The 27670-nt window shown below is 36.3% G+C and overlaps 1 long non-coding RNA gene across 1 annotated transcript; it reads left to right on the plus strand.

Moving 5' to 3' along the window:
* The first annotated feature begins 1066 nt into the window (after positions 1 to 1066).
* On the plus strand, positions 1067 to 27670 carry LOC138923964 (uncharacterized). The gene is made up of 2 exons (XR_011438344.1): positions 1067 to 1182; positions 27460 to 27670. It is a non-coding gene; the product is annotated as an uncharacterized lncRNA (long non-coding RNA).

Consider the following 27670-nt stretch of genomic DNA (forward strand, 5'->3'; position numbering starts at 1 on the left):
AGAAATAACAATATGAGATATTAGATATATAAATGATTGCCATCTATTGAGTACTTTAAATTTTAATAATGTTATCGCATAGACTAGAATACCCAAGATATATTTAGCAAAATATTTATAAGCAAAGTGAGAGACCAAAGAAATTTGGGAAACTCTAGATTATATTTGAAAAATTTCTTTGCTGTAGAATTAATGAGAGACTGTGTTAAGGTACATTGTGACTCTATAAGAGGAGAAATATCCAGATTTAATTTGGTCAAGGAGCTAAGATTATTTTTTTTTTTCCATTTAGAACTAGTGTTGTGAGGACCATTGGAGCACATGGACATAGACTTTTTCATTTTATTCTCAAAAATGACTCTTGGAATTAGTGTTCAGTTATATTCATTTAACAGTTGAGGAAACTAAGGCTCAGAGAGAATTAATACACCCTCCAAGGTCGCTTAGCAAACCCACAAGTTTCCTCAGTGGAAAACCTGGGAATAGAATAGGGTGTTTTGACTCCTAACTGAGGAATCTTTGCCAACCTACATTAGGTACACTTTTCTTGGTATAAAAATGCATATCCTTCTCACTGCCCTTGCCACAATGTTCAGTAATTCCCTGCTTATAAGACTTTCTTATCCACTGCTTTGATCCTTATGATCAGTAGCTGGGAGTAATTCAGTTTTACATCCTTGGTGTCTAGCATAGTATCAGGCATGGAGGAAATGTTCAATAAGTACATGTTGAATGAATGAATCAATGCTGAGTACATGTATGTAAGCATGATGGAATGATTATTATATGATTAAACAAATTTCTTGATTACAAAACTCTGCCTCTTTGTAAGCTCATGAAGACTTGTTTTTAAAAAGTAACATAGCTGTTGAAAAAATAAGTAAGACCAAAAACTGGTAAGCAACTGCTTTATCTTTTTCATTTCAAGTAGAAAACTTCCATGTTTAGAGCCATTATGTGTCATTATAGCCTAAAAAGAAAATGAACAACAATAAAGAAAAATACTCTGAATTCTTCTCTGGCAGCTTAGATCACAATGACCTTTAGTTAGATCACTAAGCACTTGGTTAGATCACCAAGACCTGAGCGTTTTTTCCTCCCTCATCTCCATATTTTGCTGACCTCAATTTCTGCTTTGCTTTTTGGGAATAGGTGAAAATCTGACATAAAATGAAGCAAGAAGTAAGTACTGAAGTAACTCTAAATATATGACAACCTGCATTGCAAGATATTTCATATAAATGTTTACTACTTTTTTAGTTGGGAAGATTGTAAAACATTTTTATATTTTTATATGCACTTAGGTTCAGAAAGCTGAAGAAATCAGGTATTCATGTTAAATATCACAAATTGGAAATATTGCAATATCTTTCCTTTTATAAAGGAGCTTGAATTTATCTCATAAATTACTTTGAAAGTAGTATGAAATATATATGCCCATATAAAACATGTTCTAGAAAACTTCTATATTAATGCCATCTATATTTAGAAAATGTGAGGCTTTCTAGTGCACCTTATTTTTTAGGGCAGTTTTACGTTCACAGCAAAATTGAGTGAAAGGTACCGAGATTTCCCATACACCCCCTGCCCTCAGACATGTATAGCCTCTCCCATTATCAACACCTCCCACCAGAGTGGTACATTTGTTACAATTGATGAATCTACATCAACACATTATTATCATCCAAAGTCCGTAGTTGACATTACAGTTCACTCTTGGTGTTGTATATTCTATGAGTTTTGACAAATTGTGCCATATATCCACCTCATTATCGTATCATACAGACTAGTTTCACTGCCCTAAGAATCCTCCGTGCTCCACCTATTCATCCTTCCCTCTCCCCTAACCCTTGGAAACCACTGATCCCTTTACTTGCTCCAGTTTTGCCTTTTCCAGATTGTCATATATTGTAATCAGTCTGTAGCCTTTTCAGATTGGCTTCTTTCACTTAGTAATATGCATTTAAGTTTCCTCCATGTCTTTTCATGGCTCGATCGTTCATTTCTTTTTAGCACTGAATAATAGTCCGTAGTCTGGATGTACCATAGTTTATTTTGCCATTCACATACTGAATGACATCTTGGTTGCTTCTAAGTTTTGGCAATTATGAATAAGCGGCTATAACATCCTTGTGCAAGTTTTTATGGGGACATAAGTTTTCAATTCCTTTGGGTAAATACTGAGGAGTGTGATTACTGGATCATATGGCAAGAGTATGTTTAGCTTTGTAAAAAACTGCCAATATGAGTTAGGAAGTATTCCCTCAGCTTCAATCTTCTGGAAGAGATTGTAGAAAATTGGTATAATTTCTTCCTTAAGTATTTGGTAGAATTTACCAATGAATTGATCTGGGCCTAGTGTTTTCTGTTTTGAAAAGTTATTAATATCAGGTTCAATTTCTTTAATAGATATAGGCCTATTCAGATTATCTATTTCTTCCTGTGTGAGTCTTGGCAGATTGAGTCTTTCAAGGAATTGGTCCATTTCATCTAGGTCATCAATTTTATGGGCATGGAGTTGCTCAAAGTATTTTTTTATTATGCTTTTAATGTCCATGGGATCTATAGTGATGCCTCCTCTTTCATTGCTGATAATATTTATTTTTGTCCTCTTTTTTCCTTAGTTAGCCTGGCTAGGGGCTTATCAATCTTATTAATCTTTCCAAAGAGCCAGCTTTCAATTTCATTGATTTTCTCTATTAATTTGCTTTTTAAAATATCACTGATTTCTGCTTTACTTTTTATTATTTCTTTTCTTCTGCTGACTTTGGATTTAATTTGCTCTTCTTTTTTTAGTTTCCTAAGGTGAAAGCTTAAATGATTGATTTTAGATCTTTCTTCTTTTCTAAAACATACATTCGATGCTATAAATTTTACTCTAAACACTGCTTTTGCTGCATCCCACAAATTTCAATAAATTGTATATTTATTTTTATTTAGTTCAAAATATTTTTTAAATTTTCTAGATATTATTTCTTTGACCCATGTGTTATTTAGAAGTGTGGTGTTTAATCTCCGAGTATCTTGTGATTTTCCAACTGTCTTTCTGTTACTGTTTTAAGTTTAATTATTCATGGTCTGAAATCAGACTTTGTGTGATTTCTATTCTTTTAAATTTGTTAACGTGTGTTTTATGGCCCAGAATATGATTTATTGGTAAATCTTCCATGCGAGCTTGAGAAGAATGTGTATTCTCCTGTTGTTGAATGAATAGTCTATTGATGTTCATTACATACAGTTGATTGATAGAATTATTGAGTTTAACTATGTGTTTACTGATTTTCTGCCTGCTGGATATGTCAATTTCTAATAGAGAGGTGTTGGAATCTCCAATTATAATGATGGATTCATCTATTTCTCCTTGCAGTTCTGTCAGTTTTTGCCTCATGTTTTGTGACTCTTGTTGTTAGGCACATACATGTCAAGGATTATTATGTCTCCTAGAGTATTGAGCCCTTTGTCATTATGTAATGCCCCTCTTTATCCTGGATAACTTCCCTTGCTCTGAAGTTTACCTAAAATTAATATAGCTACTCCTGCTTTCTTTTGATTAATGTTAGCATGATGCAACTTTCTCCATTCGTTTACTTTTAATTTATATGTGTCTTTATAATTAATATGGGTTTCCAGTAGACAACACATAGTTAAGTCTCATTTTTTGACCCACTCTGACCATCTTTCTCTTTTAATTGGTGCATTTAGATCTTTGATGTTCAAAATGATTGTTGATACAGCCAGATTAATATCTACCATATTTGTTACTGTTTTCTATTTGTTGCCGTTGTTCTTTGTTCCTATTTTTTGTTTCTACTCTTTTTCTGCCTTTTGTGGTTTTATTTTTTTTTTCAATTATTTTATTGAGGTCATATTGGTTTAAAACATGGTGTAATTTCAGGAATACATCACTATATATCAGTTTCTGTATACACTGCATTGTGTTCACCACCAATTGTCTAATTTTTATTGGTCACCATACATATGTGACTCTCTACCCCTTTTGCTCACCTCCCCACCCCCTTTCTTCTGGTAACCACTAATCTGTTCTCTTTAACCATGTGTTTGTTTATCTTCCACATATGAGTGAAATCATGCAGTGTTTGCCTTTCTCTGTCTGGCTTATTTTCCTTAGCAACATCCATGTTGTTGCACAATTGGATGATTTTGTCTTTTTTATGGGTGAATAGTATTCCATTGTATATATATAGCACATCTTCTTTATCCATTCCTCAGTCAATGGGCACTTGGGTTGCTTCCATGTCTCGGCTATTGTGAATAATGCTGCAATGAACATAGAAGTACATGAATATCTTTGAATTGTTGATTTCAAGTTCTTTGGAATATAACCAGTAGTGGCATACCTGGATCACATGATTTTTCTGTTTTTAATTGTTTGAGAAATCACTGTACTCTTTCCCATAATGGCTGCACGAGTTTGCATTCCCACCAGCAGTGTATGAGTGTTCTCTTTTCTCCACATCCTCTCCAACATTTGCTATTTTTTGTCTTGTTAATTATAGCCATTCTGACAGGTGTAAGGTGATATCTCATTGTAGTTTTGATTACATTTCCCTAATAATTAGTGATGTTGAACATCTTTTCATGTGCCTGCCGGCCATCTGTATGTCTTCTTTGGAAAAATGTCTGTTCATATCCTCTACCCATTTTTTGATTGGGTTGTTTGCTTTTTCTTGTTGAGTTGTATGAGTTCTTTATATATTTTTGAGATTAACCCCTTGTTGGATATGTGATTTGCAAATATCTTCTCCCAGTTGGTGGGTTGTCTTTCATTTTGTGCATCATTTCCTTGGCCTTGCAGAAGCTTTTTAGTCTGATGTAGTCCCATTTGTTTACTTTTTATTTTGGTTCCCTTGCCTGAGTAGACATTGCCTTCAAAAAGATCGTGCTAAGACCGCTAATATTTTCTTCTACGAGTTACGGTTTCAGTTCTTACATTCAAGTCTTTAACCCATTTTGAGTTGATTTTTGTGTATAGTGCAAGATAACGATCTATATTCATTCTTTTGCAAGTGGCTGTCCAGTTTTCCAAACACCATTTATTGAAGAGACTTTACTTTTTCCATTGTATGTTCATGGCTCCTTTGTTGAAGATCAACTGTCCATAGAGGTGACGTTTTATTTCCAGGATTTCAATTCTGTTCCATTGATCTGTGTGTCTGTTTTGTGTCTGTACCATGCTGTTTTTATTACTATAGCTTTGTAGTATATTTTGTACAGTTCTTTTTTTGCGTATATCCTGGTTGGTATTCTCTGAGCTTCCTGGGCCTGTGGCTTGGTGTCTGACATTAATTTGGGGAAGTTCTCAGTCCTTGTTTCTTCAAATATTTATTCTGTTCCTTTCTCTCTTTCTTTTTCTTCTGATATTCCAATTACAGGTATATTACACCTTTTGTAGTTGTCCCACAGTTCTTCAATAATTCTGTTCTGGTTTTTTTTTTCTGTTGCTTTTTAGTTTTAGAGTTGTCGATTGAGATCCTCAGGCTCAGCAATTGTTTCCTCAGCTGTGTCTAATCTACTAATAAGCCCATCAAAGGCATTCTTCATTTGCCTTATGGTGTTTTTGATCCCTAGCATTTCTTTTCATTTTTTTTTTAGAATTTCCATCTCTCTGCTTACATAGCCCATTTGTTATTTCATGCTGTCTACTTTATCTTTTAGACTTTTTAGCATTATTAATCATAGTTGTTTTAAATTCCTGGTCTGATAATTCCAACATCCCTCCCACATCTCAGTCTAGTTCTGATGCTTGCTCTGTCTCTTCATATTATGTGTTTGCCTTTACTTTGTCTTGTAATTTTTTCTTGCTAGCCAGACATGATGTACTGGGTAAAAAGAACAGCTATAAATAGTCCTTTATTATTGTGGTGGTAATGTGTGGGGGGAGGGAAGTGTTCTACAGTCCTATGATTAGTTCTCCGTCTTTTAGTGAGTCTATGACTCTGGACTGTGAACTTCACAAGCGTTTCTCAGTTTTTATCTCCCCACTTAGATGGGATAGGATGGCTAAATAGTCTTCCCCGACGTGGAAGGCTAGAGTCAGCTTGAGTTGGATATTTCCCTTCCCCCAGGTCAGTAAGGCTCAAATAAAACCTCAGCACATTAAGCTCTAGTTAATAAGTTTCTTCTGAGGGCAGACATTTTCAAGAAGAACAGAATGCTTTGGCATATTTCAAAATGGTTCCTTTCCCCTCCCCCTGTAGGAAGTACAAGGGGATTTTTCTCTGATATTTACTGTGAGAACTAGGGGGAATTCCTGGAGATAAAACTCACAATAGTGTGGGATCTCCTCTGACTCAGTCCCCGGGTGTTTTTAATTCTGAGACTTGTCCACGCTCAGCCTCCAGCAATTTGTCAATTGCAGTTCAGTGTTTCCTAGCCAGCACTGATTCCTGCAGAGATTTCAGCTTGTGGGTTCTGCTCCAGGAAGCTGTGATTCTCTGTGTTCATCTGTAGGTCTGTCCAGTTTTTGGGGCAGCAGTTTCCCTGTTGACCTTACTTTTATCATGAATCTAAAAGTTGTTGCTTTTTTAGTTTCTTCAGTCTTTTACTGTCGTTAGGACACAATGGTGACCTCCAAACTTCTGTTTTGTTGTTTTTTTGTAAAGATTGGCACCAGAACTAACATCTATTGCCAATCTTTTTCTTCTTCTTCTTCTTCTTCTCCTCCTCCTCCTTCTCCCCTCCTCCTCCTCCCCTCCTCCTCCTCCTCCCCTCCTCCTCCTCCTCCCCCTCCTCCTCCTCCTCCTCCTCCTCCTCCTCCTCCTCCTTCTTCTCCCCAAAGCCCCCGTTGTAAGTGTCTCTGATTGTGCTATGTGGGACATCACCTCAGCATGGCCTGATGAGCAGTGCTATGTCTATGCCCAGGATCCAAACTGGAGAAACCCTGGGCCACCAAAGTGGAATGCACAAACTTAACCACTCAGCCATAGGGCTGGCCCTCCAAACTTCTTACATGCCAGACTAGTTGAGGGAGGAGGTGTATTTACTTCATAAAAAATGACATCGGAAAGATGATGTACTGTCGACCTCTGAAAACCTTGATTTTTTTTAAAGGCAAATATCTCAGAAATGATTGGAAAGGTAACTTACAGATATGATTTCAAATTGGCTAAATAAAACTCATGCTAGGATTAACATAAAAGATAAAAGTTAACTGTATTATTAACTAAATACAACTGCAAATTTAAATGATCCTGATTTTTTCAAATACATGTTCTACTTGTAAAGAAATCACTGAGCAAATTTAATTCACCCTAAAAGTTCTGTGCTCTTTTTTCTCTCAAATACAAAGACTTTGTGTTCCTGAGTTAGTAAGCAACTTGATAATAATAGTTCAGATTTCTTTAGAAAATTTAGGCATTGTCCCTTCATAAATTAGGAAATGCAGATTTCATTTAGAAAAAAAACCCTAAACATTGACAAATGAGTTGAATAAATCTTATTTAAACACTTCAATAGAGAGGTACTACCTATTTATTAGTTCTTTCTTCTGTTAAATTGAACAAAAATGCAGAGGGAATAACAATTCTATTAAATACTTATAAGGTACTTATTTGTCAGCTGATATTACTGAGATCAGGGACCTCAAGTTGAATCCACATCTTACCCTGTTGAAGAAAGGTCCTGAGTCCTTCCAAGCATGTCCAGGGCTGACTGCTTGGAATTTTAATGCTTCTTAGTCGATATGGTCCCTGAACTCAAGGCACCATTGGTTGTAAACATTGCTAATGCCAAGAGCAGTAAGCAATTTCCCTTGAGTTTCTGTTGCTGTTCTTGAACAAATTTGTTTGTTTTTCTCTAACTGGTATTCAGATTTACATAGCACCCAATGTCCGGCATATTATCTTCATCCAATTGTGAATGGCTGTTCCCAAAGATGTCTTGGGATAGTTTTGATTAAAGATTGTTTTCAAACATCCAAGAAAACAGCACAATTAACTGTGGAGACATAGAGTGTGGCCCAGAGGATTAATGAAGACCAGTGAGCACTGACAAATGAAGCTTATTTGTTCTCTTCCCTATTATTTAGTCTTATTCTTCAGGCAGAGGGCTGCCTAGCATCAGCAGACGCTGAAGTCTAGTGGGATTTAAGTGTTAACTAGACACTGAGCAAAGAAGCAAGAAATAGGAAAGAAAGCAGGAATAATAAAATTGTCATGTAGCGCAAATACAACTGTTACGAAAGCATTAAAAATGGGTACTTTACCTAAATGAAGATTTCACATACATCTGCTTAAGAATTCAGAATGATAAAATTTCTAATGCAAATGTACTGTATTTTATCACTAAACAAAATATTTTGCATCTGTCCTTAAGCAATAGCAACTACATTAAATCTTTTCTTGTCATCCTTTATAACCACTTTAAACCTCTTGCATTATGTGCTTCCATCAGTAAGGAATAATTCGCAACAATTCATACTAATTTTTAAAACTCTTTATTTTCTGTGAAATGAATCCATGATTTCTTTTAAAACTGTTAAATACTTGAGATATGACTTAGATCTTATCTCAATCCCCTTACCACAATCCTCTAGATTCGAGATTTTTAAAAAGGATAGGATTCAGAGGATATCCAACCACAATATTTTTGGCAAATGAGCATTTTCTCAGGAGTGTCCATATCATTTTCTAGGTCCTCAAAGGTGTCTAATGGAAAAACAAACAAAAATGTGAAGAATATGTTTAAAACATTATACTTGACTTACATGTATTTAAACACTTGGTCTCATGCTCAAGGCAGTGAACCAGAATGACCCTACTTGTATGAGAAAAAAGTTTGTAACAGTAAACATACTCAATTCTGGTCAGTTTAAATCATCATTGCTAATTTGAAAGTAAAACAGATCACAATCTTCTCTTATTCATTTCTTTTCAATATTTGAAAATGTCTTGGAAGACCAGAGGCAGAGCAGGGGTGGAGGCAAAGTGGAAGCTTTAGGTTTGCCCTGGGCCAGCCTCAAACCACGCAGAACAACGTGATCCATCCTTGGACCAGTTACTCGACCAGACAAGCTTTCAGCTTCCCAATCCAAAACAGCAACTATGATAGGGTAGGTGTGGTCTCTTACACATGACAACTGTCCAATGTATGTTAGCTTCAATCTCTTCTTGTTTTCTTTCAATTGCCATAAAAGTATATAAACCATATCATATTCTCATTTCTGTTTTTCTCAGAAGTGACTTTTCTGTTATTGGTAACAAAGCCTAGTGACTGCCTCTATTTTTCTCATACTCTTTAGAAAAACACAAGTGACAAGTAAAAAGGTCAATGCTTCAGGAACACACCAAACCTATTTGTATCTTGGCCAAATTAGTTTTTACAGAATACTGAAAGCAAATCAATTGGGCTTACCTAAATTTTATTGCTACTTAATTGGGTCAGAGTTTTGCATACATTTAATAGGCTATCACTGAATGAAACAATTTGAAGGATGCTGGGTAAGTTGTCCCCTCAAATTGTTTTTCTATCCCATTTAAATAAGTAGTTTGAATTTCTCTGAAATTTCTATTTAAGAAATGACATTCTAGGATCTGCCTGTTAATTCTAACTCTATAATTTACTATGTGGTTTCCAATCATTATACCTAAGGAAGAATTTGTTTGTGGGATTACATTCCAGATAGACTGTATGTGGAAAGAGTAGTTCAATTTAGAGGGGCCCTGGAGGTATGGCTCAACAATCTCTGGCAAAGGAATTGTGGTAATTCTACAATATACGACACTTCCCCAGGGGCACAGGCTCAGGGACACCAGGTCACTGGGGGTCCTGAGAAGAGAAAGTTGGATGGCAAGGACAAACTTCTAGTTTCTCACTATTGCCCAGGACAGTTTCAGCCAGGTCTAGGCCTGGGATGACTATCGAGGAGGCTGATTCTGATTTTCATGAAGTTCTGGGAACATTGTTCATGCTTAAATGTTAGTACTATGTGATTCTCTCACTGCTAGTGATATTCTCATAATTCTTACAAAGATTCAGTAACATGATAGAATTTCGTGGGAATATCAAACAATAGAAATATCTTAGAGATAGTTTCTTTAAACATAGAAATGAGTATTAACAATGAGTTATTGAAATGGGGACTATTTGACCTGCTGAGGAAATGATCGGAGATTGTGACTGTTTATAGGTCTCCCAACTAACCCACTGCAGGTCACAAAATGTGCATCTTCTTATTTATAGTTAGAATGCAATCCAATGATGAATTTTAATCCTAAGTACTTCATATTGTCTGTGATTCACCCCAACATTTTGAATAATCGTTACTCTGAATTTCTTCTACTTAATCTTCATTAATTACATTTCTTTACATGGAAGTTATAATGTTCAAAGAATATAAATACTTCATTATAGGGAAAATTTTACATAGATAAAATTGTTTCTTCAAAACATCGCCTTCTGTATATCAAGTATTTAATGTCATTTTTTAATTACATTTTTATTTTCGTAATATGAAGTATTTATAAAGATGCAATTTGTCCCATTACTAAAGAACACAAAAAGTACAGTAAATCACTGACACGTAAAGCTACATATAGTGCCTAGCCCTCCGCACAGGAAGAGAAGTGAAACTATCCTTTGTCTTGAATATTTCCAGCAGATGATCCACTACAATTACTATACTAACTTGATCGACAGGACTTCAACTTAGAAAGGTATTAGACTAACAGCGAATTATTTCAGAATTGGAGACTTTTAGAAGTGCAAAAATCTATTACATTAAAGTAGGCTAGGAGACTCCCTAATATATGTTTAAAATTTTATTATAATACCCAAGAATCACTTTTCCAATATTTTCTAATTTCAGCATAAAACAACTAACCTCAGAACAAGGTGTATAAGGAAGAGCAGAGATAAAAAGAGAGAGGTAAGAAAGCTTTCATTCTCTCCTCTCTTTTCATTTCTGTTTGTTACTGAAAAAGGAGGAAAGAATGAGAGGGAAGGGAAAAGCCCGAGTAGATTTCCAGAAGCCAAGAAACTTTGTAGGATGACACTGTCAATGGAAAAAAGCCGTGGGGTTTGGGTGAACGAAAGAACTTTTAAGACTAGGGAGATTCAATTTTAAAATATTTGGTATTGGCTATGTAATTTCCACCATTAAAGCCATCATCTCAATTTTACCCAATGTTCAGTACAGTCTCCTTACCCATAAGCTTTGTGAGACTGACATTTTTATATAATTTTATCCCCCACCCCTCCCCTGCACTCCCACCACTAATGCCAGAAATCACATTTCCCATTTTGATCTGGCGTGGTGCAGAATAGAAACAGTAAGAGTGGGATCAAGATGTGTTTTAGTAGAAATATGACTTAGTACTAGAAATAACCATAAAAATACAAACTCAACAAAAATTTGCAGGGATCTCAGAGAGTACATTAGAATGTCTACATGTTGTGGAACAGTATTTTTATTCAATCTTACAAGATCTTAAGTAGCAGCGTGATCTTGCCTAGTAGTCATGCTATGATAGTGTGATAGGAAAATATGGGCCCCCAGTGATGTCCACACCCTCAATTATCGGAACCTGTGAATATGTTACCTTACATGGCAGAAGAGAATGCAGGTTAAAGATGCAATTGCCTTTGCTTATCAGCTGACCTGGAGGTGTAAAGATTATTCTGGATTACCCAGTCCCTAGATAAGTTCCCTCTGGGCCAGATATCTTTTTCTTTTGGCTGAAAAGAATTGGCTGAGGCCAGGAAAAGGCCAAGTTACACTCCATAAGCATGGCTATAGAGGTAAATTTGCTGCTGGTTCAGAGATGGGTGTTAAGGTCTGATCAGATACCCAGAATGGTGTCTGCTGTATCATGGAATCTAAGTTAATAATAGGTAACATATTAACTCTCATATTCTGCTCCACATGCCTATACACCTCAATTATCCTTAAAATCCTTATCCACAGGAAAATCCCCCCCATCAGCTTTTCTATTCTTATTCCCAGCCTGTGAATCCTGCTAAAAATGGTCACACAGTCATATAGACTGGTATCATTATGATGCAGGCTCAGTGAGCCGAGGAGTTGAAAGAAAGATTTCTCGGAATCTCAAGGTCTGGTAGTAGAGCTCCTTTATTCAGAGAGTAGCCTGGGGACAGGGCAGTGAAGAGCTGCAAACATGGGTTGAAGGTAGGGCTAAATTTATAAGGCATAGGTATGTGACTTATCTCTTTACAAGACAAAGGAAAGATTATGTAAAAAAGTCTTTAAAATGGTATCAGTACAGGTGGGGTCTGGTTATTGGGTGGTCCGATAACTTTAGATAAGAATCCGATTGGATCAGGTCAGGACGTCCTATGCTTCCCAGAGGATGATATAGGTCAGTATGTAGGGCAGGAAGCCTTGGGCTTCTCTCCCTGGGGGCAGCCTTGATCCTCATCAATTAGAAATATAGTCTCTGATATCTACCTGGCTTGCTCCTTCTACCACTTCCCAGAGACTACACCAAGCACTTAACCACCTCCCACTCCTCAGGATGTCTTTGTCTCACTCTCGCTGGTCCATGATAAACAAAGAGTAGAAACTCCAAGTCAGGAACTACCTTCTTTTCTTAGAAGGCATTTACTTAGAAGGCCCTTACTTTTCTCTTCATTAACATATATGTGTATCTATGCCTCCCAAACTCTTAAGAATGTCAACACAAAATAACCAATAACCTTTCAAAGATAAGACAGATAAGGTGAGTTTTACTTGAGCCAAACTGAGAATTATAACCCAGGAAGGCAGAGCAAAAGGAAGAAAGCATCCAGAGAAGCATGGTTTTCAGTACAGTCTTATACCTTTTTAGAACAAAGAACACATTAACACACCCAGAATACATACTCACCAAAATTTCAAAGAGGTATTCAGCTGCAAATAAGCAGGTCAACAGGACCCTGATGTCCAGCAAAGGGAATTTATCTTCAGGAGTAGATACTGGCGTAGTAGGAGGGGAAGTATGTACTCTTATCTTGAGAGTGCATTCTTTAACAGTTAAAGCAGATACGTTCAATGTATACTTGATAGGCCATAAGCCAGGCTTCTTTAGTTCAAGCTGAATCTCTTTTGAATCAGAATAGCTACCCCATATATCCCAATATGTAAAAATCTCTTGTCAACAACCCTAGAAGGAAGTGCCTCCTTCCCTCTAGTAAATATCTTCCATCCAACTGGGCTCTCAAACTAGGCTTTTAAAAGATTTTGCCCTCTCTCTACCCTATTATCCACTCCCCTACCTTGAACCTTGTTCTTTCAATGGACTCATGGTTCTGAATTCAACATTCATAAGAAAGTCTCACATTAAGAAATATTTAATCTATTCCCCATAGGTCCATCTTAGTTAATTATCTTCTATAATTAATGACTGAGAAATCTTTACCTTTTGGTCAGATTAGGCTAACTGAACTGGAATTTACTTGATGATCAATATATTGGATAGTTTTAGGAGATTTCTCTCTCACGCTCCACTTCAAAATAAGTACTAAGTCCTGTCCATTCTTTCTAAGTATTTTCTGAATTTCTACATTTCTTTCTCTATCCCTGAATAACTTGATATAGACCATGATCATCTCTCACCCGGACTATTGCAATTATCCAACTATACCAAATACTTGTACCCGTATACATCCTCCCTCTTGTTACAATGGATAACTTTGTCTGTGCTTCTATCTAACTCTAAATTCCATTTATAGTGGATCCCATATCCTCTATCAAGGTCTTTGATCATTTTTATCTCCTGCATACCATTTCCATCAATATATAAACAATCTCTATTATCTTTCATCTTAAAAACTAAAAACTCTCCATTGATCCCCCATAACCCTGTAGCCATTGTCCCGATCCTCTCTTACCTTTGTAGCAAAACTTTCCTATCTCCACTTCTTTATCCATTTCCTGTTCTCTCTTCTTCCTCTTTTTCCAGTTCTACCTTGGACCTGCTTCAGTCAATCTTTTGTTCCCACCACATCATCAAACTGCTGTGGTCAAGGTCACAAATAATTTACAAGTTTAAAACCAAGTAGCTTCTTCTCAGTCCTTCTCTTCTTCCCTCTATCAATAGCATTTAATACAATAGTTTACTCTTTCCTTCTGAAACATTTTTTTTCATTTGATTTGTGGAACAAGTGGTTCTCCTGCCAATAACACTAGCTACTCCTTCTCATCCTTCTTTGCCAGGTCCTCTTTTTATTTCCAACCACCAAATGTTGGGGTGTCATAGCACTTATTTCTCTGCTTCATCTTTTTAGTATATACTCATTCCATAGGGAAATGGTCCACCTCCATGATTTAAAGTAACATTTATATGCTGACAATTCCCAAGTCTATATTTCCCACCTAGATCTCTCCTTCAAAGACCGTCTCATAAATATAATTTCTCACTCACGATCTCCACTTGAGTGCTTATAGGCATCTCAAATTTAACACAGCCACAGCAGAACACATGATATCACCACCCTCCTTCCCCAAAGGGTCGCTGCAGCATCTCAGAGAATGGCAACTCCATCTTTCCAATTCCTCGGGCCAAAAACCTTGGAGTTTTTCTTTATGTACGTCTTTTGGTCATATTAAAGTCAGCAGCAAATCCACTCAGGTCTTCGTTCTAAGTTTATCCTGAAATGAACACTCCTCGCATCTCTACCATCACTACTACCCTTGTCCAAGCCACCAACACCGCTGTCCTGGATAAGTACTTTCATCTCCTACCTGGTCCTCCTGCTTTCCTTACCCACATAGCTTATTCTCTACAGAGAGATAGAATTATCCCTGGAAGATGATATAGATTATGTCATTCCTCTGCTCAAACTCTCCATCTCAGTCAGAATAAAAGCCAAAAGCACTTACAATGGCTGAGAGGACAACGCGATCCAGCTCCAAGCCACTCCTCTTGTTTCTGTATATCTGCTTGAGCAATCTTCCTGAATGAAAATCTGTGGGAGTCACTCCACTGCTCTGAATCTGCCAATGACCCCTCACCCCTCTGCCTTCAGAATAAGCCCAGATTCCTTAGAAAAACATTCAACACTCTTCATTATCAAGCCCCTGCTTACCTCTCTTGTCTTAATTCTTGCCATTTCCTTTTCCAAGTGCTCCCTACACCCTAGCCAAACTGAACTTTTTGTTTCTTCCTCATTAAACTGTATATTTGTGCCTCCACTTTGTTGTACAAGCTGTTCCTTCAACCTTCAACCCCCCCTTGAATCCCCCTTTACAATCCACCCAGGCTGCCCCTTCTTTGACTGGATAACCATTTTCTTTGACTCCCTTTAAATTTCTAAAGAATAACAACTTATTTTTTTCATTTAGATTGTGCTCCACTAGAATTTTGTATATAGAGCTTACATTTGTTACATCGCTTCTTATCACATTGTATTAAAATTGTTAGTCTAGTTGTCTCTCTCTCTCTCTCTGAGAAATGAGCATTTCAGTGAGAGGAGGCATATCTGACTATAGATGCAAAATAAACAATAACCACTCCACAGGTAAGAGATATAAAGTGAGTTTTACTTGAGCCAAACTGAGGATTATAACCTGGGAAGGCTTCTACCAGAAAGGAAGAAAGCGTTCTGGAGAAACATGGTTTTTCCTTACACTCTCATATCTTTTTAGAACAAAGAGTGTACATTAAACACACCCAGAATATATTTTCATCGAAGTTTCAAAGAGGTATTTAGCTTCAAATTAGCAGGTCAACATGACCCTGATGTTAGGAAAGTGAACTTATTTTAGAAGAACTAATATGGGCAGGTGTTACCAATAAGGCATAGGATGGCAAGTATGCATTCTTATCTTAAGACAGTGCGTTCTTTATTGTAACGGTTAAAGCAGATGTACAATGTACGTTTGATAAGCTAAAGTCAGGCAGTTTTTAGGTCAAGCTGAATCAGTTTTGAATCAGAATAGTTACCCCATATACACCAATATGTGAAAATCTCTCATCATTACTTATCCTTAAGTCCTCAGCATTTACCACAGTGGTTGGCATATGGAAAGTTTTCAAAAACATTGAACAATATCATCAATTAATATCAAATGCAAGTATGACTATGTAAGATGAGTGGCATTCTTTGAAAGTTTAACCATTTAACTATTTGACCATTTAATTTTTAACCATTTAATCTAATTTAACCAAATTCAAATGAAAAAATGGTAGTCTAGAGAAAATAAAGGGTAAGAGAATAATTTATGTTTTGTTTTGTTTTAATTTTTAATTCAGAACAACCACAAGACAATATATTTATAAACTGGATTATTCTGATCTTTACAAAAGTATTCCATTTAATCTTTGAGGAGCTAAAATGTCTAAATAAAATTCTCCAGGAAACTATACAACTCTGCTCGCTTTTTAAGAGTTTGTGCCCACCAAACTATTGCATAATCTCCAATTTTATTTTCCTTTACTTCAATACAATTCTAAAGCTATACAAGCTAGCACACACAATAAAAATGAAACGAATAGATGCCAATGACCAATAATAGGTTACTAGCCTATTTTACAATTCTTCTTAGCATCAGAAAAACTTTCTTGACTTCAACCGTCATAAGAACATCTCAGATTCACTTGTCCTAGTGCTTCTCTTCTACTGTGATGGACATTAGGCTAATTACGAAGGAGAAAAAAAGGGACAAAATTCAGGGAAAGGTCATCAGCTGATAACACGGCATGTGCTGCCTTTACATTGCTGTCACGATGCTTTGAACCACTATTGCTGCCACTTTTGACATTACTGGAGCTGTACTGTTTGTTAAGATGATTAAACTGTGTGGATTGGGTGAAAAGTTATCCCAGCAGCAGGTGTCACAATTTTCCTTTGTCACCTCTCCAGGCTGACTAAGTGCTGGTGCCATCCAGGTTATGTCCGCTTCATTTCATTCTTCTTTAGCCCCTATCTGATGCACTACTTCCATAACAATGTTTTCCTTCATTTGTACAACACTGTTGGGATGGAGGAAAATCCCCTTTCTACCTTTCTTGTGTTCTCATGGCTGGACTAATAATAAAATTGACACAAGACCAGATTAACAGGACACAAGCCCAGTTTACTATGTACACATTGGAGATCATAGAGAAACAATGCATGATGCTCAGAGACTTAACGAAACAGCCAGTATGTATATACATCTTTTACACAGAGAAACAATAAATTTGTGAGGAATGACAGGACAAGGAAACTTAGATTTGAGGTACATAATTAGTGAGGAATTTAAGCAGAGTTTAGGCTGGAGGTAGTAAATTAGCAAGGCAGGCTTCTCAGCCCTGAATCCCCAGCTCTGAGGTTAAGGATACAGGGAGAGCACATTTCACAAGGGAGATTTATTTCCTGCATTCAAAGCGAGCAGAGCAGGAAGGTCAGATGGCCCTTTTTGCTTCTCAAGTAACTTTAATTCAAAATAATCAATACGCTATTGTGAGATATTTTGGAGTAGCCTGCCCTGGGTCCCAACAACCCTTTCCTGTATATAAAGTACTTTCACACAAATTATCTCACATGGGCCTCATGATGACCCTGGGCCATCGGCAGGGCAGGAATTGTTGCTTAAATTTAATAAAACACAAAAGTACCATTAGTAGCTACCATTTATTGCAAATCTTCTTGACACTAGACACTTAAATAGGCACCTTATATCTTATTTAGTCTTGTAAACACGTGTTTTATAGTTGAAGGCCCAGAGGCTAAGCAACATGTCCAAGGTCAAACAGTAAAATAGTGGCAAAACAGAGTTTTTTAAGGTAATATATAATATAGATGAAGATATATACATACAAGTATGTATATTGTGTATGCACATGTGTGTATGTGTGTTTTGTGTGAATGTATAATTACTCCGGCGCCCATGGAAAGCATGTACTAATTTCCAGGGCTTTTTTTATTCCTGGCTTGGTACTTTTTCCACTCTGTCAGAGCCAGAAGGCAGTTAGCTTTGACTTCTAATAAAATACCTTTCATTAGGTGAGATTCAGGGCAAGGCAAGGCATTTCCTCTCAGAGGGTCACAAGTCAGGAGGAAGTTTTATGGTGAAGATATAAAAAGAGTATACTGTGCTTTTTTCATCTGCAATAGTGGCATTTCTGGTAACTCCAGGAAGTGACTTGCTCTCAGGTGAGGAAACCTTGGCTTCTTCATGTAAAATTACAGACAGCTTGAGCTCAGGAATAGAATTGCTAAATTTAGTAAAATTGGCTAGAAGGTTTCCAGAGTCTTCCAAGACATATCTGTTTACTTTGCCCAGATTTTTTCCTGCCATGATGCCAATAGGCAAGACTACCAAGAAGAATGAGCCAGGATGCTAGAGAACAGAGGGAAAGGAAGAGCGAGCATAGATTTCTTCTGATTGGGACATAAGAAGTTAGCAAGTGACATAAAAGAGTCTTCCTTTGCTTTGGAACTCAGAAAATACCCACAGTGTCTAGTGAAGCTAAGAGTGCTTGGTACTGAGGGGTTTTTGATATTTGTGGAAAGAGTTAAAGAGAGTATTCTGACATCATAGTTAATAGTAGTCATGGTGAAACCTGTATGTCTATCCAAGTGTGGCTTCAGGTGACTGGGCTGTCCCTGTTAAAGCATCAGCTTCCCCCAGAGCTCTTCTCCCAACAGGACGAAATGAGAAATCCCCTAGGAACCCAGGATCAATTTACCCCACAGAAAAATCTATTCAGATTGGACATTTTCAACAACCACGTCTGCAAAAAGACATTTCAAAAGTTAGGAAAATTAGCTCACTTTGTTTTATTGTATTAAACATTCATTTTGATATTCATTAGTACTAGTATTGTTTGCCTTTTGGTTATTATCATCCACATTCGCCTTTTAGGTTGTGTAGTGTTAGATATTCTATGAAAAAATTCAGAGCTCTTGATACTTGAGAATAGTACTTAAAATGTTTTAGGTAGCATATCAAAAATCATTTCATTTCATTATTACAATTTTCCATTCTGATTTTTCCCCAACATTTTTGGTGTCCTGGAATACTAGATTTCCACAGTTGCAGGTGCAGATGAATTTCAAATTGAATAACAGGGATACGGACAATTGCCTAAACTTTTGATAAATTGGCATTTTTTTTCATTGAATCTGATTTAACATCAAACTTCTATTGCCTAAGAGAAATGGCATAATTTTGACACATTCTGTTGCTTTATTTTTATAAAAGAATTTTAATTCTTTATTCGTGCAGATATTCAACATTTCCTCTCAGTTCTGCATAAATCCTGGATCATAGGGTTCTGTACAAAACCCACCCGTGTTAAAGACAATCTGCCTTTTAAGTAGTTCAAACAAGGATGCTAAATTTATTCCACAAGTGACTTTAATATGTTCTGAAAAGAAGTTGATTGCACTGAGCTATAATTTTTGTCTTTTGGAGGAATGATTGAGATAAAATAAATGTATAGCCATTTAATCACCAACAAAAATAGTTACCCATATTTTGAGTTCACTGTCCTTCTCAAATATCCAAGTGGATTAACAAGTTAAATAATACTGGAAACTCAGTGTTAAGCAGTTTTGAAAATTCAATGTTTTGGCTAATAACCCAGGCCTACAGACAGGTAGGTTGTAAGGCATCTATGGTTTCTCCACCCAAGATATTGGCCCTATTGACCTGTTAAGAATCTGGAAGTTATCCCCATTATCTCTTACAATATAATGGGCTTTCCCCATCAAATACTACTTAAAGTACAAGTACCTTACTCAGTGAGGAGCTAAGTCACTTAACACCAAGTCTATTACCAAATTACGGTTTATCAAATGTGGTTTTGAAGGCATGTATTAGGGTCACGCATCAGACCGTGTCCTGGAGAAGCATATCATCTAGACGAAAACAGGACTAAAAGATGACTGGTGGAGGAGAAGCAGGAAAATGAGGGCAAACCCAGATTTGACACACAGCCCTGGAAAGCCAAGAGCTCAGAATTTAAGCTAACAATTGATTCTGGAACATGGAACGAAGAGCAGAGCAGAGGTAGGGGTGAAGGCAAAGGAGATGAATAGCAATCAGCAATTTGATTACTTAATGAAATCTGTATTAGGAGTCTGTCAATGCAGCACACTTGGTCTTGGATATCTATAACATTTGAACAAATATGAGGCTGCATCTACAGAGTTCGGTTTACAACATAGACAGGCTCGCTACATACAGGTGAGGCAAGGTTGTAATGAGCTCCTTGTCATACGTTCGATAATAAAATTCTTTGGATGGAATCCAGGGGAGATGTGCCCTTGCTGAATCACAGTTTCTCATTTGTTAGAGAGATGCTCCAGTGTATTGAAAACGCACTGCTTAGCCACTCAAAATTTAAACAGGAAAGTACCGACAAATTCATGAACCACTAAACATGAACATTAATTTTAATATTAGTGTTTCTCGTATATTAATGTCAAAAATTTTGTACATTGCGGAATTGTTTTACGACAATGCAATTTTATATTTTGCCAACAGTTCTCATGGTGCAAGCAAGAAACTAATGCTTGAAATTTGCTAATCTATTTATTTTCAAAAGCTCTAACTTAAAACATCCTTCACTACAGTATATTTCATTCACGAGGGTTTGTAAGAGAAATGTTTTCAGTCTTATCCAGAATAACTGTTTGCTTCTGCTTTATTAATGTTATGAAACATATTATTGATTTTGCTCCCTTCTTTGTTCTCAGAAACAAATTCCCTTCACACTTGTCATTGTACAGGACTGTATGGCATGGATTTTTGTGCATTCATCATGTCCGTAACTTTCTTTCTTTTTTTTCATTTTGAGGAAGATTAGCTCTGAGCTAATACCTGCCACCAATCCTCCTCTTTTTGCTGAGGAAGACTGGCCCTGAGCTAACATCCACACCCATCTTCCTCTCCTTTATATGTGGGATGCCTGTCACAGCATAGCTTGACAAGCGGTGCCTAGGTCTGCACCCAGGAGCTGAACTGGCAAACCCTGGGCTACCAAAGCAGAACATGGGAACTTAGCCACTGCGCCACCAGGCTGGCCCCCATAACTTTGTTTTTTATGCCTAGTTTTTTTTCTTTTTGTTGCAATTATTTTCTCTTCCATTTTTTATTCTGATATACACTTTTTGTCCTAATATATCCATTTTTATCCTTATATATATAACACTTATAAATAAATGTACACATACTATGTACACATAATGTATACAATAGTTGATATTAATATAAGAAAAACATACATACTAAGATTTACATTCAAGATCAGTGGCTTGTGAACTTGCTAGTAACTATCAGTTCAGCTTTTGAGTGACTAAATATTTATACACATAAATACACACATACAAACATGTACATACACACACGATAGATTAGATAGATAGATGATAGAAAATATATATTTAAAATTACATATGTGGCTCACATCATATATCATTTGGATAGTGCTTATTTAGACACAGTTATCATGATTGCCACATCAGGATAAAGAGAATGCAGTAAATCATGGCAGGTGTTAAAGTTTTCACGTAGAAACAACTCTCATCATTTCCACTAACACTGCATTGGCCAAGGAAACTCATAAGGCCATGCATAATCTCAAGGAGCTGTAGGGATAGAGAATTACAGACCTGCTATGTGCTTAATAGGAGAATAACTTTGAACATGACTACTATTTATACCCTGACTGCAATATATACTCTCAATCCGTGCTCACAATTTGTATGCATATTAATAAAAAATATTTTTAAAATTCCATTTTAACCGCTCCAGTGCTTACCGCAATATTTCTATCCTTGATTGCCAAGCTTTGATTCATATATAACTAGTAAGCTGGACTACTTACTCAGTTAATTTTATGAACAGCATACAGATGGTCCTTATAAGGGGAAGAGGACACCAGCAAAGGAATTTTGTCAATGTTCCTGAAAAATGAGAGGGAGAGGAAGAGAAGAGTGAGAGAGAATAAGAGAAGAAAAGAGAAAATGTTAGGATCCATTAAGGACGAAAGAAAGGAACTTTGGGGTAGGGGTTTCTCACCAAAGCTTTCTTCAAAAGAGAAGGAGAAAACCACCCTATGAATTCTGATGAGCAAGTTTTCTACCACATTACATTAGTAGCCCGATTTTCTCTTTAGATCCTGTAGGAATTTTAAATTGTTCTTTTAATTCTTAAGCTTTGCCAGTTGTGTCACAGGGTAAATCTATTGCCATTTATCTTGCCTCATACGTGGTAAAACCTCTCAACTCCAAAAAACTTACCTTCCAATTTGTCTTCTCTCCTCTTTTTTTTTTTTAAAGATTGGCACCTGAGCTAACATCTGTTGCCAATCTTCTTTTCTTCTTTCTTCTTCTTCTTCTCCCCAAAGCCCCCCAGTACATAGTAGTATATTCTAGTTGTAAGTCCTTCTGGTTGTGCCATGTGGGATGCCACCTCAGCGTGGCCTGATGAGTGGTGCCATGTCCGTGCCCAGGCAAAATATCTGATTTTGGGGGGTTCTTTTTTACCTTAAGATATCCTACTAGGACTGAATAGTCACATTACTCCATTTTCAAGTCACTCAGAATAGTCCCTATCTGTGAGGCTGTTACCACTGGGTACAAATCTCAGTCCACGTGTTTCATTGATTTTCTATTTTTAGTTATTTTAAATTTTGATTTTACTTTATAATTATTTAAAATGTAGCACCTTAAGAAAAATAGAAATCTTTAAGTCCACACTGACATAAATGAATAAAAGAATAAATGAATGGCAAGAGAAAGCCCTTCCTTACAGTAGAATGCCAACTAATAACGTAGAAATAATGACGAAACCAGAAAACCGCCATTTGGCACCATCACAGTAGTACTTAATTCATGCATAAAATGTCAGTGGATGCTAAAACCAGTAGGTGAAAGTAAGACGAGAAACAGGGCTTTTGCATAGTCTCAACATAGTTTTCCTTCCCAAAACCTTAATAATTACCAAGGTGAAAAGAAGTAGCTTTACGTGGAAAGATCTGGCAGATAAACCACCTTAATCAAGTGATCAAAATTACAACTACCAGTAATGACAATCAGCGTTGTGTGTCGCCTGGTAAAGATGCAGTAGAAAGAACACAGCATCACTTCTGCGACATTCCAGCCAAAACTACGTAATCTATGTTTAATTATGAGGAAACATTAGACAAACCCAAACTGAAGGATAACAAAGAGAGTAACTGATCTATAATCTTGAAAAATATGTCAAGGTAATGAAAATAAGGGCAAGACTGAGGAATTGTTCCTCCCAAAAAGAGACTAAAAAGACATAACAACCAGGTGCAGCATTTGATCCTAGATTATCCCTTTTGCTATAATGGGTAAGATTGAAACAATTGAAGTTGAATTGGGTCTCTCGGCAAAGGACAGATAAGTGTTGTTTGTATTACTTTTATAACATTCTTGTAAGTTTGAAACTGTTGCTTGCTTGTTTTAAACTACATAGCTCCAAAATCAAATCTACAAAGCTTTATTGTCTTCTAACTTTTTCTTTGATTTCATAAGTATTTTGGTGGAAATTTGACAGTGTACTAGCCAAGAAGCCATTTTAAGCCAGAAATTGAGTTCATGTACATCCTTTCAAGAATTTGTTTTTTAGACCAAGAAAGGTATATCTCTATTTTATAAACTACATTTCTGATGTTTCTTTTTTTTTTTTTTAAATATTTTATCTTTTCCTTTTTCTCCCAAAAGCCCCCAGGTACATAGTTGTATAATCTTCGTTGTGGGTCCTGCTAGTTGTGGCACGTGGGACACTGCCTCAGCGTGGTTTTATGAGCAGTGCCATGTCCGTGCCTAGGATTCGAACCAACGAAACACTGGGCCGCCTGCAGCAGAGCGCGCGAACTTAACCACTCGGCCTCGGGGCCAGCCCCTGATGTTTCTTTAAAATAAGCTATCTCGCATAAGAAATTGGAATCTGTGGCAAAAACATTATTAGCAAATGTGAAAACCATCCTTTAGCTATTATTCACAAGACACTGACAAAGAAAATTTAAAACAATATTGCATAAGTCCCACAACTTAAATTATGCTGAAAATTAAATTAAAGTATATATAGCTTGAGAATCTAAAAAGAATCAGAATCAAGATTTTTCCATCCATTGACTGAGTGACTTGATGAGTTTCTGGCAACATCTTTAATTTTGAATGATTTGAAAAAGTAAAAATTAATATATTTCCAGCTACCCAGTTTCCCCCAAAGTGTTATTTCCAAGCAGATGAATATGATTTGAATCAGTAATATTCCCCAGTGAGTCAGTTAAGCCACTCTCCTGCATTATAGGATTGATGTCATCAATATTCATCCATCCATTAACCTGACTTCAAGGATTTTACATTATAGGATTCCCTTCTCTTCTCTAAGAGCTTGTTCTGTTACCCAAGCCTTCTTAAAATAAGATGTTCATATCAAAACATGAAGAAATTATTTTTCTGTCTAAAATTTTAACGTGATTAATATTTTATTTTAAGGTTGAATAATCATAAAATTGATCCATGATCTCCCTAGGATCTACCTTTATTTACTCATTGACATTTGGTATCACTCTTTTCTGCTGTCTCAAGTTTAACTCATTTTTCTCATTTATTCATCATAAAAAGCTTCCATTAATTTACATTTATTTTCTCCTAATTGCTTCCCCAGATTTAACTGTAATTTATTTGTAGTTCAATATAGTAGTCAAAAAATCAAAGACACATCCAGGAAAATAATATAATAATTTAACCATTCATGTTGAACTAAATTGCCAAACTCCTGGAGGGATTTATTATATGGGCTTATGCTTCCTGAGCTGGAGACCTTCAGGTAAAGTAATTGGGCTGATTTTATTTCATTTATCATTTTAATAGATTTGAAATAGAGTTTCCAGCTTACAGATTTGCTTATATTGAACTAACTCCAATTATAGAATATTAAATTAAAAACCCAGAAATGTTTAAAATTGGAAGTACTTCTTTTAAGTCTTAGGCACTAACTCCAAAAATTTATTTATTGCAATAAAACTGTACAATTTGGAGGAAATGTGGGTAAAAGTTGGATTCAGATCTTCTGAGTTGGGTCTTAGGTCTGTAAATATTGCTAAATAACTGTAGGGGAATCACTTAATCTCTCAGAGAAGTTCCTCGTCTAAAAATGAAGATAAAAGTTCATACATAGATTTTTTTCCAAAGCCACAATTGAAGGAACATTTGACTGTGTCCAATCTCTGTCCTCAAGATTTTCATTTTTGAAGAAGACTGTTCCAACTCCTAAAATAGTAGGACACTCTCCTAAAGTCAGAGATAATTCAGCGGAAAAATACTCCACGCTGGATCAATCCTAAAGAGTGATACAGAGCTCTCTCTCTCATATTTGTCCTCCACTGGGAATAATCCCTAGACTATTTGAAAAGAGTGTAGGTGTTTACTGAACAGCCATGAGGTACAGGTCCCATCCAAGACATTGTAATCATGAAAGAACGATTTTGCTCTTTGGGGGTTAAATGAGCTATCATCATACAGAGACGAATCCTCCAGTGTTGACTGAATTGGGGTGTCACATTTTCAAGAGAAATCTCCTGCTTTGGGTGAGAAGGACAAGTCTTTAAGCAGAGCACTGGTACTGGAAAGATAGCAGTACCACTAGCAGATGGAGCAAGTACCACTAGCAGAGGAGGAGAGTGGTGGATTGGGCATGGCATCCTCACAAAAGGGCACACCTGACTCCTCCATCTTTGTTGTATCAACATCCACATAGGAAGCAAGAAAATGAGGGCCAAAAGTGTTAAATTGTCCAAATTGGTCATTAAGCATTACTGCAGAACCAGGATTCAATGGTTCCTTGAAAGAACAAGACTTTCCAGCATACTTGCAGATCTCACAGTGTAGTCCTGGGACCCATGGGAATCTCCCAGGTATTTTCAGGCAGTTAGAGAGATCAAAGCTATTTTCCTTTTAATATTAAGGCACTATTTCCCTTTTTTGCTCTCTTCTCGTAAGTGTACAGTTGAATTTTCCAGAGGCTACATGACATGTGATATTGCAACAGCTTGAATGTAGAAGGAGATATGAGAATCCAATGTCTTCTATTAAATCAGACATTAAGATGTTTGCAAAAAAGTATAATACACCACTCTTCTCATTAATTTTTTTGAAAGAAATATATTTTTGCATAACAACATACTCATGTAATATATAGCACATTTATTATTTTTCAGTGAAGTAAACGTGTTTGAAAAATGTCTTTGGTTCAATTTCTTATATAGTAAATATCAAGAGATGTAACTCATTTGAGCAAAAGTTTATTGAGGTCTTCAATAATTCTCAAGAGTGTAAAGGGTTCCTAAGAGCGAAAATTTGAAAATCAATGCTCTTTAGAAAACTTTATTATATGTTACCTGACACAGTAATGCAGTGAGAAACGAGATGAAACTGAATTTGGATTATCCAAGTTATTGTCCATCTGTTTTACCTGGATAAGTCATTTGGCTTTTTGTCCTTAGCTTCCTTACCTGATCAAGGTGTCCGAGGATCTAATATCTATGGCTTTTCCAGATAATTTTGAAATCTTATATTGCAAAAGCATTGAAAATGGTTGACTTTTATAGTTTTCATTTTTATCATGGCATTTAATTACCTACTTGATAATAAAATACTTTTGCATTTTTTTAAATGTAACATTAGGTAGAGATCAATAGCCTGATTTATGTTCTTTTGATTTTCAGTTTCCAGTATTTCTAACTCTGAGTTTGTTTCTCTTTGCACTGAGTTAGAGGATATAGGAAGAGCAAGGTTTGGGAAATAATATGACGAATTCAGTATGAGACATGTAGAGCGGCAGGTGCCTGTGGACATTCATACAGAGATATCCTGAAGGCAGCTAGAGAAATAAAGCTAAACCTCAAAGAGATATCCCACTGCTAAAGATTTGGGAGTAATCAACTTATAGGTGGAAATTTAATCCATGAGAATAAAGGACTTAAGAAGAGAGCACATAAAGATTGAAAGGAGAAGCATAACACGAATAGAGTTGCATGGAATGTCATTAGATGGAATGGGCAGAAAAAGAGGAATCCTTGAAGGAAATAAGATCTAGTCACAGAGAACTAGGAAAAGGTGGTATCAGGACAAGTAGGAAGTACAGAATTTCAAGGATAAAATTAGCCCAAAGTCAAATGCAAAAAGGAAGTCCAATACATGACAAGCTCTCACTGACTTGTGAGAACAGTTTCAGACTATCTGTACAGTAGTGGGCACAAGGCCACATCGTAGTGGGTTGGATAGAAAATGGGAAATGAGGAAGTGGAAGAGTATGGATAAACCACTCTCTCTTGATCTTGAGGAGAAATTAGGGAAGACCCGGGACAAGAGAATTTGAGTCTTTTTTAGAAAAAATAATCTCACCTATTTTTCATGAAAACATTGATTGTAGAACTCAAATATTCTATTTAGCACTTAACCATGCACAAAATTTTAATAAATTCCTTCCAAATTAGTTCCACTTACTAATCAGCTTTCATTCTCTAATTACAGAAATGATCACAATGAACCACATTCACTGCATTATGAAACACCCAAATGATCGAGTGATTCCCATATGCCTCTGCTGTCAGTATCTCCACATGGAAACTGTGTGCCAGTTGAATATTTTACTCACTTTCACGAGAAAGGCCTTAACATCTCCTTGAACATGGACTTCACACTGAATAGCAAAAGAAATGATAAACTAATTTCAACTCTCAAA

This window comes from Equus caballus, chromosome 4 (genome assembly GCF_041296265.1).
Source record: "Equus caballus isolate H_3958 breed thoroughbred chromosome 4, TB-T2T, whole genome shotgun sequence".
In the NCBI taxonomy this organism is placed as follows: domain Eukaryota; kingdom Metazoa; phylum Chordata; class Mammalia; order Perissodactyla; family Equidae; genus Equus; species Equus caballus.